Genomic DNA, 12,927 nt, shown 5'->3' with positions numbered 1-12,927 from the left:
TCCACAACAAAGAATTATCCAGCCCCAATGTCAGCCATGCTGAGGTTGAGGAACCCTGACACAGAGGTAAGTTTCCCATCTCTTGAAGCCATGAAATACTTAAGACCTGGCTGAAAGGCATGCAAAGTCTTTGAAAACTCCAACTTCTGGATTTTATCCCACAACCAAGATCAAAACTAGCAGTTCATCAAGGATTTCAGAGCACACACCAGCATTGCTAGAGTAAATAGCTACCCATTTCTAAACGTTCTTTCTCATACATCAAGACAGCTGTCCATGAGCACGTAGGCTATCTAGCAACTCCTGAAAACATGTCTGTATAAGAGAAAAGAATGGTATGAAATTTTTGTTTTCCTCCCCTGGAGAAGCATGTGCTCTGAAAATAGACTCTTTGAAAAGGTTTTTTTCCTCCTTCTAAATCTTCCTGAGGCAACAGTTGCTTCCATCTGTCTCTCCTTGTGAAACAAGCTCCCCAGATGCAGGAAAGGTGGCACGCTGCAATGTTTGTCAAAGGCTGAGGGTTCTTCAGCCATAACTACTTTAACCCGTTAGTGACTCATTCAACATATAGTATCCCACTCACTTTTTATCCATCTGGGGTTCTTTGGGAATGTATTTTTCCAGCTGAAAGTATTTGCTTCCCTCCAGAGGGCTTGTGTGATGGTGAAAGGTGAAAGAAATATTCGTTGAAGCAAAATAGCTGGGTTATCAGGCAAAACCAGAGGTACCCCATGTGCTCAAATAGAAGGCTCCCAGCAATAAGGCCAGCTACCCAAGACCAGTGCGCCAGACGGGCTCCCACAAATCACATATTTTCACGTAATATTTCTCAAAATCTATATTACCAACCAAAAATTTAAACATACTCAATGATAGCATGTATTCCACTACTGAAAACACATGGTAACAATAAAAAATTCAAAGCAGAAAATAATTGGGTCTTGGAAGAGTTAATAGTAAGAGAGGAGTACTCGTGGCAGGGTCGCCCTTCTCATAGCACTTGGCTGGGTCTGTCTGAAAATAGAAACATCCGTTGGCTGGACAGCACCTTTGTCAGTGGGGCTGGGTGACTCTCATCTACTTCACCCATAGGAGGGACAGAAGGCAGGCTATGGGGAAGGATGTCCCTGGAAGGTACAAATGTGCTCAGCTGTTAACTGAAAGGCTGGAAGTTTGAGTCTACTGGAGGTGCCTTGGAAGAAAGGCCTGGCAATCAACTTCCAAAAAATTAGCCATTGGAAACCCTAGGGAGTGCAGTTATGCTCTAACACACATGGGTCACCATGAGTCAGAATTGACTTGACAGCAATTATTATTTTTTTTTTTTTAAGATGAAAAAGAAAGTTTGAGAGTTATAAGATATAGTAGAGCCACAAAACCACGGAGACTTAATGCACCAAAAAATTACGGGACATGGCCAAGAGAAAGAACGGAATAGTATGTATTTTTTAGAATATCCTATAACTTTATGTCTCGCTCTATACATTCCCTAGATGTATATGGAAGTCAGCTGTGGTAAAACAGGATTATTATTTATGCATTACAGCATTTTAATGGCATATGTGATGGTAATGGAATTCTTTTGAATGTCTTCTACCGAAATTAATCCAGACGGCAATTTATTCTTATGTATGTAGCTATAAGCGCTGTTACGGTTTCCCCCACATTAAGGAACTTGGGGTGACCTTCACAGCAAAAAAGAGTTTGTTCAAGAAAAAAGTGTACAAACAGAAGAATTCCAAAGCAAAAGTCTTCTATAAAATACAACCTTGTGAAATACAGGGCTCTGGATGTTGTTGGAGGAAACACTTCATGGATGTATTCATTTCTCTAAACCAGAAAAGTCTACGGCAGTAAGGAGAGAACAAATTAGGGATCTCAGAAAGCTTCTGTGCTTCAACTTTTCATTGGCTAGCGACACAGGCCATTCAGGCAGGCTTGCCTTGGAGTCAGATGTCTCTATTCTTCCCTTTCTTTGTGATTCTAGTTGATTTCTGGGCAGTTAAAATCCTTTTATTTTAATTTTTTTGTACAATCAGATCACCTTCTCTTCTTCAGGTGCACCACCTGCTCAGCTCTGTGACTTCACTCATGCGGTTTGCCTGGTGTGATTTCTCCTTCATCTAAACAATTGCTCATCTGGTCTTCAGGCCTGAGTCAAACATACCCTCACCAAGGAGGCTTTCCTAGTTGTAGGAACAGTGGCTACCTTATGGTGTTGCTTTGTGGATTAAAAGAGGAAATGCTTGTAAAACATTTAAGCATGGAAGTAGCAATGGATCAATCAGTTGTTGCTATTTTAAAATCATTTTTTATCTCAGTAATTACTATGTCTGCTAGGTTGTTATACACCAGGAGGTCAGTGACTGTGTCTTATTCGCTTGTGAAATGCCTCGCAGAGTACCTGGCAGCTGTGACCCAAAGGAGTCCTGTTCATTGCTGGTGAGCTAACAGATTGGTACTTTGATTGCCACCTCTTAGCCCAACTTGCCTCATTAAGGATAATTAACAGAAATATCTTATTTCACTATTTGTTTCTGGCTGGGTAGACATTGTCTTTGGAATAGCAGTCTCAAAATGCTTTCATGAGAAAGTCATGAAGGCAAAATACGTGGCCGCTTGGTTCTGGGCGGTGGTTGACGCAGAGTCTAGCAATTAGTACCACTTTATTCTAGCGTGCACAAAAAATAGGGCTCTTTTCTTTTTAATAAGTCTTCTAAAATAGTAAGTGGGATGGGTCAGCGGGGAATTAGACACCAAAGTGTAAAAATAATGTAATGAATATGGATATACTGGGAAATTTTTAATTAACTATGGTTTCATATTACAATTTGTTCTGATATTTTATCAATATGTTTGCACAGGTAACTCCATCAAAGTATGCATACGACCATACCAACCATTTTTAATTATTTGAGGTTTTAATAACTCCAATGATGTTGTTATTGTTAGGTGCCATCTAGGTGATTTTCGACTCATAGCAACTCCTTGTGACAGAGTAGAGCTGTCCCATAACCCTGGCGGCGTGGTGGTTAAGTGCTACGGCTCCTAACCAAGAGGTCGGCAGTTCAAATCCGCCAGGCGCTCCTTGGAAACTCTATCAGGCAGTTCTGCCCTGTCCCATAGGGTCGCTATGAGTCGGAATTGACTCGATGGCAGTGGGTTTTGGTTTAATCTTTACTGGAGCTGGTCAACAGGTCTTTCTCCTGCAGAGTTGCTGAGTGGGTTCGAGCAGCCGAGCGTTTATCCCTTGCACCACTGGGGCTCTTTAATAACTCCAGTAAAGTGCTTAAATTACAAACAACATCAACATCTTCTTTTATCTGAGTTATTTACAGCTCCTGTAATGTGTTTGAAAAATCTAAAACTCATACTATATCACCATCCTAAAAAGAGTTACTCATTCTAGCCTTCTCTCAGAGAACTTCCTACATGAACTTGGTAGGGCAGGGACCCTCACAAATACAAGGACCCCAATGCGTAGCATAGCGTCTAACTCACAAAAGAGAGTAGAAGTTCCTGGGGAAAATGAGTTTACTGAGCACTGATTATATCCACCTTCATTTCCCTTTGACAGCAATTGGCTTTTGTTCCAAGGTCAGCCATGTGAGTGGCCGCCACACCATTGTATTAGGTCTGGCCAAGGTCGTGGCTAAAAGACTATACTGAAGCAGAGTTTCCCTGGCCAATGAAATGCCAGGTCTGAGCTCCCATTTCTCCTTTTTTTTGTTTTTAACACAGGAATACTTCCTGACTTACGGGAAAGGTCACATGAAGTCACAGGTATGGGAGAATCGAACCCACACCAGCGTGGGCTGGACCTCATTCTTGAGTAAACAAGACCTCCTTGGTGAATCTGATAGTTAATTTTATGTGTCAGCTTGGCTCGGCTAAGGTGCCCAGCTGTTTGGTCAAACACTAGTCTAGATGCTGTTATGAAGTGCTTCCATGTGATGAAATCACCTGGCCTTAAATAAAGCAGACAATCCAACAAAACAAAGCTGGGCCACAACCAATCATCTGAAGGCCTTAAAGAGGAAAAACAGAGTTTCCCTAGGGTGTATTCTGCCTCCAGACTACAAACAGACACCTTGCCAGCACCTCTCCTCTTTTCTTTATCACCTGACCTGTGGATTTTGGAACACAAGCCTGCAGGAATCTCCAACCTGGTGATTGACATATAGGTTTGTACTTGCCAGCCCCCGCAACTGTGTAAGCCAATTCCTTAAATCAAATCAAATCAATCAATCAATCTAATTACTGTTTTTCTGTTTCTCTAGAGAACTCTGACTAAAACAGTGGGAGTCTTGCCAGGTTGATATCTGACAATAAGCCCCTTTTGTTCCTACCGTTTAATTAAAATATTGAAATGTTTCCATATCAGTTGTCAAAGAGCCGCTGCCTTAAACCCCCAAGAGCCCCCTCTGTTATGGACTGAATTGTGTCCCTCAAAAGTATGTGCTGTACATCCTAACTCCTATGTGTCTGGCAATAGGCTTTACTTTGTTATTTTAATGAGGCTATCGCAGTGTAGGGTATGTCTTAAGCCAATCACTTCTGAGATATAAAAGAGGGGTTTAGGCATAGAAGCAAGGGAACACAGATGGGGGAAGATAGACGTCATATCACATGAAGATCACCAAGGAACCAAGGAACTGCTGCTGAAGAGAGACAAGGACCTTCCCCCAGAACCAGCAGAGAGAGAAAGTCTTCCCCTAGAGCCAGCGCCCTGAATTTGGACTTCTAGCTTCCTAAACTGGGAGAAAATAAATTTCTGTTCATTAAAGTCATCTGCTCGTGATATTTCTGTCATAGCAGTAGTAGATAACTAAGACACCTTCCCTATCACTACTCCAGCTGCCCTAGGGCCCCTGTGGGGTCACCTGGCTTCTTCCAGTTCCAGCAAGTAAAGGATTTCAGCACCTAGCAAGCAGGGAGCTCCCTACTGCAGCTCCGAGACCAAAAAATTCACTGCTCTCCAGTCAATTCTGACACATGTCGACCCTATAGGACAGAGTAGAACTGCCCCCTAGTGTTTCCAAGAAACACCTGGTGGATTCCAACTGCCGACCTTTTGGTTAGCAGCCAGATGCTTAACTACTGCCCCACCAGGACTTGTATTTTAAATATCACCCCTGCAATCCTGATATCAGCCTAATAGATTGCTCATTGAAACTCACCTATTCCCAAAGATCAATGCATTTTGTGGTGAAAAAATAGTAATAATCAGAGTAATTCATCTTGGAAGGCCTGGTTCTTTTCCTTGGCATATGATGTTTGTTTCACTTCACTGAACTGTTCTAAATGGGAACGTGTAAACACTCTGAACGCTTCTTATTGAACTGTGTGTCAGGAAGGTAGAAAATCAATCTGACGCAATTTTTGTTCGTTACTGAAAAAGGCCTTAAGCCATATTTTAAAAGCGTTTGCTGCCCTTTTATATTTAAATGATGAAAATATAATTTTAGTTAAAACTTGTTTTTGAAAAATGGATGAGTCATCCACAATAGCGTTAAAACATTTATGAATGAACCTTTCCTGTGTGCCATCTTGAAGTTTGTTTATGATTTTCCTATAAGCTGGTGTAAATAACTGTCTACATACTATTTCCACAGAGCCAAAAATCAATGGTGAAACGCTGGTGTAACCCAAGAAAGAGGCCCTTAAAAGTTCAAGTATTAAGCACCTGAGAAGAGCCACAAACAAATTAGGCGGAAGAAGCAGCTGCACAGCAGGTGGGCCATTTGCGTCCCCACTGCACCGTTGCCTCGGCTCTTGTAATTACACATACTATAAATACTATGTTCCAGAATTTTTAAAAATTCATATTTCTTGCAACTAGATAATTCATATATTCTTCTGTCACACTTTATGTCCTAGATTTTTTTTTAGATGTCAAGGCCCCCACCTATCTGTTGTCGTGATCCTGGAAGCTATGCCACTGGTGTTTCAAATAGCAGGAGGGTTATCCGCAGTGGACAGGTTTCAGTGGAGCTTCCAGACTAAGATAGACTAGGAAGAAAGGCCTGGTGATCTACTTCTGGAAATCAGCCAGTGAAAACCCTACAGTTCACAACAGAATACTGTCCCATGCAGTGCTGGGAAAAAAGCCCTCTAGGTTGGAAGGCACTCAAAATACACCACGGTTGGAACAGCGACCCCAAGCATACCATCAATCATGAAGATGGAGTGGGGCTGGGCAATGTTGTGTTGTACATGGGTTGCCATGAATTGGAGCTGACTCATGATGGCAACTAACAATTTCTCCATCTAGGAATACAGACGCAGTTAACAAATACTGATAGTTACAGTGAAGGTGATGATGTTGAAGAGGAAGCTGATAAGAAGCCCACAGAAACTCTAGGTGAGTGTAAGCATTCAGCTAAATTCCTCATCAAGGAGGCTAGGTGAACTCATACGTTATGACCGTTTACAAAAAAAAAAAAAACAAAACTTTTTTGCATTAGTTACCTTAAGACAAAGCAGTAAGGAGGAGGGGTCTTATCTGCTCTGCGACCTCAGTGTAAGCTCTCCTTTTGAACACTCTGCATGCAAGTGAGCTTGCAAAAGATAAATGTGTGGGACACCGATGGCTTTATTTCCTTTAGGCTTCAACGCTCTTTGGCCACAGACAGTGTATCCTGGAAATATTTCAAATAAGCACTGGTAAATGATCAGTGACAGAGCCGGCCTTGCTCCTTACCTGTGTCAGGAAATCAGCACCTGCCTTGGGTATTCCCAAGCCTCCTCCTCGTCCACTGGAGCTATGCTGGTGAGTCTTTACGACATATGGCTCCCTGTCTTTTACCAAGGTAGAGTCATGAAATGTTCTTTTCTGCTTTCTTTATCACCCTCTACAAAGAGCACCAACTATTTCATCAAACACAGGCAGTAACTAGATAGTCCCGCTCGGGCTCCTATACATCTCTACAGGTCAGGGGCAGTGCTTTCCCACCTCTGGCACACCATCCAGAAAATGATGAAGTTGTCTACAGCACACTGCGGTAGAGGGATAAGCGAGGAAGGAGCCAATCAACATCCCGGCACGTTTGTAAGATATTCAAGGGGCAGGCATGTACCTGGCGGGGAATTCTATCATAACAAAGACGCTTTGGGTGGCCCTCACTCAGCTTGCAATGGCAGCAAAGCACCATGTGTCCTAAATCTAGTCCCCTGTTTCCATCTGAAGCATCATTCATTCATTCAATCTAAACCATTGTTAGACTATGTACAGCTAGGCTCTCTGCCTCTATGCTAGGTCAGGCTTGCAAAGATAAGGATGTCACATTTTCCCTTACTTAGTGGGTTTATGGAAACCCTGGTGACACAGTGGGTAAGAGCTATGGCTGCTAACCAAAAGGTTGGCAGTTCGAATCTACCAGGCGCTCCTTGGAAACCCTATGGGGCAGTTCTACTCTGTCCTATAGGGTTGCCATGAGTCGGAATCGACTCAATGGCAATAGGTTTTTAGTGGGTTTACATGTTTCTGAAATGAGCTCTACCAGTAGGGCATTCATTCTCTCCTTAATTTCCCCTCCAACTCTCTCTGACTCCACAGTGGCTATAATATCCTTCTACCAGCTGCTTTCTTGCTTTATCAACGGAAAGCATTTTTGTCCCCTTGGCTCATTACACCAACAGCCTGCTCCTCTTTTGCTAAATCCATCAAATATTATCCAACAGCTTAAGCCACTCAAACTCCATTAGGAAAATAAAACTTCGTATGTCCTAGTTACAGTTTTGTTATGACAGAATATTATAATTGATAGCTAGTGGGTATTACTGTGGAGAACCATGTACTGTTTCTGGAACCCTTCATCAGGACTGGTCTTATGACCCATGAAGTAGTATAGGGTCCTAGGCTGTATAAGGACCCCTTGATTGGTTTAATGCTCTCTGTTATCATCTTCACTTTAATTGATTTTTGAATAACCTACTGCTATCGAGTCTTTTTTTTTTTTTATAGAGTCGATTCTGACTCAGGTCAACCCCATGCATTACGGAGTAGAACTGTTCCATGGGGTTTTCTTGGCTGTAATCTTTTTGGAAGCAGATCGCCAGGTCTTTTCTTCCACAGTACCACTGGGTGTGTTCGAACTTCCAACCATTAGGTTAGCAGTCCAGCACAAATGGTTTGGACTACCTAGGGACCTTTTTTGAACAAAGAGCCCATATTTTTAATTAACTAATCCATCATTGTTTCAAATTATTTTTAATTGATTTAAAATTTAAACTTGAGGCCCCAAGGTTTTATTTTGTACTGGGCCCCATGATTTATGCAGTGGGTCCTGCCTGTGATAGTGATACGCTGGGGTTAGTTCATTCTTTGACTTTAATCACTGAAACACACAGTTGCTTTAGCAATCTACAGTCTTAAACTGTATAGGGACTGAGAAGTTTGGAATTCCGGTGCAATAAAACTTGTGGACTTATTGCACCCCAGCTGAGAGGCACCTCTCTCTCCAGCCATCAACTAGCTCAGTCAGTGGTTAGGGATATTAAGAACAGGGGCTAGCTGCTTATCAGGCCCTGCCTTCTGCTACTCCCCACAAAGTCCTGGGCCACTCACCTTATTGGTGGCATTTCCCTGCCAACCCTTGTCCCTTAAACTTTGTTCCTTCCAAATCAGAACAGAAAAAAAACCCAAAAGGAGAAGAGAGGTGGCCAGGTCTCCTGCTTTCTGCTCTGTGGTGAGCCCTGTCTAGCTGTGTAGCATTTTACTCCCAAATCAGCTCCAAGTTTACTACCGTTACCATGGTGATCAGTTGCTCCCTGCAAAGTCATTTTTTACCTTTCTCTTGCTTCAACAAGAAATTTGCATTTTTAAACTTCTCCTTCAAGTCTGTTCTTCTTAGCTTCTATCCGTAACTCCCTCACTAGATGAATAGACTTCTTTTTTGGATTTAAAGGAGTTAACCCCCCATTACTAGTTTTAAACTTAATTTGTATATGATTTTACCTTTGTTTGTTTGTTTATTCCATCACATACCTCCATTAGAAATTGCACTTTAAACCGTAGCGTCATGTGATCAAATATTTGGATTGTATAAGGTGATGGGTAAGGTGAGTATTAACATAGTTTGTATCAACAAAGCATAGCTCATGTGGTTGACATATACTTTGAGATGCTGTAAAAACAAGATATACAGTGAAGGGATTTCTAGGGAATAGTGTCCAAGAGAAGAGGGGTGTCTCAAATTTTGTTTCCGGGTTGAGATTTAAACCTACACAGCTATGTGTTGTCAGCTGCCATCAGGTTGACCCCCAACTCATGGCAACCACATGGACAACGGAACAAAATGCTGCCCACCGGTCCTTTACCAGCCCCATGATCAGTTGGGTATTGGACTATAGTGATCCATAGGCCTTTCATTGGCTGATTTCAGAAGTAGGTCACCAGGCCTTTCTTCCTCATCTGTCTTAGTCTGAAAGCTCTGCTAAAACGTATTCAGCATCATAGCAACATGACAGCCTCCACTGGCAGCGGGGTGGTGGCTGCACATAAAGTGCGTTGACTGGGAATAGCGCTCGAGTATCCCACAAGGAAGGTGAGAATTCTACCACCGAACCACTCAGAGCTATGGAGGGCCCCAGGTAAACCAAGAGAGACAATTGGACAGATAGGAACTACATTCATTCCCAAGGATGGAACAGGTAGATGCTGTTTTATAAACAGTGGCAAATAGGTAACTATTTTTTTTTCCTTTTTTTATTGTACCTTAGATTAAGGTTTACAGAACAAACTAGTTTCTCATTAAACAGTTAGTACGTACATTGTTCTATGACATTGGTTAACAACCCCACGACATGTCATCCTTGGGCTCCCTATTACCGGCTTTCCTGTCCCCTGTTGCCTTCTAGTCCTTGCCCCTGGGCTGGTGTGCCCCTTTAGTCTTGTTTTGTTTTATGGGCCTGTCTAATCTTTGGCTGAAGGGTGAACCTCAGGAGTGACTTCAGTACTGAGCTGAAAGGCTGTCCAAGGGCCATACTCTCGGGGTTTCTCTAGTCTCTGTCAGGCCAGTAAGTCTGGTCTTTCTTAGGAGACTATTTTTAATTTTTTTGACTCCCTTTTGTTAAAAATAGATGAGCCTGAATTTTAGAAGAGGCTGTTACAGATTGTCTAAACAAACTAACAAGGCTTTTTTTGATGAAATATCCTTTTCTTTCCCCCTAGGGTATTTAGAGATAAAGTTGAAGTGGTGAGCAGGAAATGGATCGTGGGTGAACTTGTGAACCATACTAAGGAGTTTGTACTTCATCCTTCATTCAGTGAAGCCCAATGAAGGATTTTAAGTAGGAAGATAGCACAATCAGATCCTCATTTTGATAAACTAATGCAAATTACGGAGTCACACTAGAGGCTGGTGCAATAACCTTAGTGGCGGAGCAGATGGGAAGATGTAAAAAAACTCAAGGGTGAATCCACAGAACTTGAAAACTGGTGAGTGGTTGTGGGTGAAGGGGAAGGAGGAGCACAGTGAATCCTGGGTTTTGTACTTAGAAAGCATGAGACAGAACAAAGAAATTTGGTCAGTGATATACTAGCTGTGTAAACATCAACAGATTATCTGTCTTGAACTTTGGGTTCCTCATCTTTAATAGATATATCTCTACCATAGGGTTGTTGTGAGTGTTAAATGAAGTTGAGGGTAAAATACATAGGACCTAATATGTACTTCTTGGAGTTGCTGGGTGGTGCCAATGGTTAAATGTTTGACTACAAGCCGAAAGGTTGGCAATTCAAACCCACATAGAGGCATTTGGGAAGTCGGGCCTGGTGATCTGCTTCTGAAAGGTCACAGCCTTGAAAATCCTGTGGAGCAGTTCTACCCTGCACACGTGGGGTTGCTAAGCACCTGAGAATCATGATCTAGCCAAATTAACACATAACGTAACATTAACCATTGCAGTCCACTCTTGGTCTGCTTGGCACCAGTACACATCTCCTTAAACCATACTAATCTTCAAATAAAGACAATTATAAAGTCATACTTGCACCTAGCATGATACCACTAACATGTGTGCAACCAAAAACGACTAGCCCCTTTTACGTCTTGTCTTTTATAACAAGTAATGGGATAAAGGAGGGAAGAAAACAAAGATATTATATATATAAACCAAAATGAAATCAAACCCATTGCCGTCAAGTCGATTCCGACTCATAGCGACCCTATAGGACAGAGTAGAGCTGCCCCATTGGGTTTCCAAGGAGTGGATGGTGGAGTTGAACAGCTGACCTTTTGGTTAGGAGGTATAGCACACTGCTCTTAACCACTGTGCCACCAAGGCCCCAAAATATATGTATGTATATATATATATATATATATATATATGTACACACACACACAAACATATAACAAAACAAGAAAGAAATATTTATAACAATTACAGCCTTGTTTCTGCAACTGGTCACATGGTCGAAGCTGGTCTTTAGAACTACCTTCTTTTACTGCTCATTCCATATTCCTTTTGCCCCAACAGCTTAGTTCTTGTACTTCCTGCCTTCCCGACTTAGTATACGTTCTTTGCCCCTGCTGAGCAAAGGCACAGATCTCCAAGCACATAACTTTAGGTTTCTAATAATGGTTCACATTAGAAATGTGTTCTCTTCGACCTAAAAAATGCATGTGCTCTTAATCATAGTGAGAAGAAAACAGAGAAAACCAAGATGGCAGCAGAACGACACTGGAATCAAAATGCGGGAAAGGGCGCAACCTTTGTTTTCTCATTTTGCTAATTTTGCAAAATAAAATTAAAATTTTAAAAAGTGGTTCTCAGGAAATATCTGAAGAAACCCTCAAGTCTGGCTCCTTGAAAGGACTCGTTGTCCTCTAAGAGTGGTTTAATGTTTCATGTGTATACCAGGACCCCTTTATGAAAGGTATTTGACGGACAGGGCTAATGCCTGCTTTGTATGCTGACTCTTATCAGGACTTTTCTGTGTGTACTTAAGCTTCAGAGGAAATTATCTGATCTAGTATAGAACAGATCCACCCAATAATCAGCAATGTTTTAATAGGGTTTTACTCTACACATGCTTTATCAAGAATGCAATCTGCTGACCATTACTTTGTTTTTCCCAACGCTAAAAGTGCAATAAAAATTGGACTCCAGTGTTCAGGTCAGCAACTGGAGGGTGAATGAGTTGGTTTCAAACGGATACGGTCTCCCAGATGGAAATCCTTGACTTAGAGTCTCAGCATCAATGAAATGCTTGCTGTCTTGACAAGTCTTGGGGAATTACTAGCCCTTGGTGCTTTGTGACGGTCCCTGGGTGGCACAAACAATTTGCATTTGACTATCAACATAAAGGTTATTGGTTCAAAACCACCAAGCAGCACCACAGAAGAAAGGACTGGTGATTTGCTTCCATCAAGATTATAGCCAAGAAAAGCCTATTGTCTTATTTATCTAGTGCTGCTGTAACAGCAGTAACTCTGGGGGATGGCTTTAACAAACAAAAGCCTATTCTCTCACAATTTAGGAGGCTGGAAGTTCAAATTTAGGGCTCCAGCTCTAGGGGAAGACTTTCTTTCTTTGTCGGTTCTGGGGGAAGATCCTTGTCACTAATCTTCCCCTTGTCCAGGAGCTTCTCAGCACAGGGACACTGGGTCCAAAGGACAAGCTCTGCTCCCAGGAATGAGGTCTTTCTCCTCTCTGCTTGCTTTTCTATTATATCTGAAAAGAGACTGACTCAAGATACAACCTAATCCTGTAGCTTGTGTCCTCCCTCATTCACATAACCAACCATGTCTAATCCTGCCTCATTAGCATCATAGAGGTTAGGATTTACAACACATAGGTTAATCACATCAGATGACAAAATGATGGACGGCCACACAGTTCTGGGAACCATGGCCTAGCCAAGTTGATACACATTTTGGGGGGACAAAATTCAATGCATAACACCTATGAAGCAGTTCTACT

General features: G+C 42.0%; 1 protein-coding gene across 9 annotated transcripts in view; it reads right to left on the bottom strand.

The window, feature by feature from the left end:
* GRIK1 (glutamate ionotropic receptor kainate type subunit 1) overlaps positions 1-12,927 on the bottom strand; it is a 473,079-nt gene that overhangs the window by 257,982 nt on the left and 202,170 nt on the right. The window lies entirely within an intron of this gene.

Source organism: Elephas maximus, chromosome 18 (genome assembly GCF_024166365.1).
Source record: "Elephas maximus indicus isolate mEleMax1 chromosome 18, mEleMax1 primary haplotype, whole genome shotgun sequence".
In the NCBI taxonomy this organism is placed as follows: Eukaryota; Metazoa; Chordata; class Mammalia; order Proboscidea; family Elephantidae; genus Elephas; species Elephas maximus.
The sequence above is the reverse complement of the archived record's forward strand: the minus strand, read 5'-3'. Positions and strand labels throughout refer to the sequence as shown.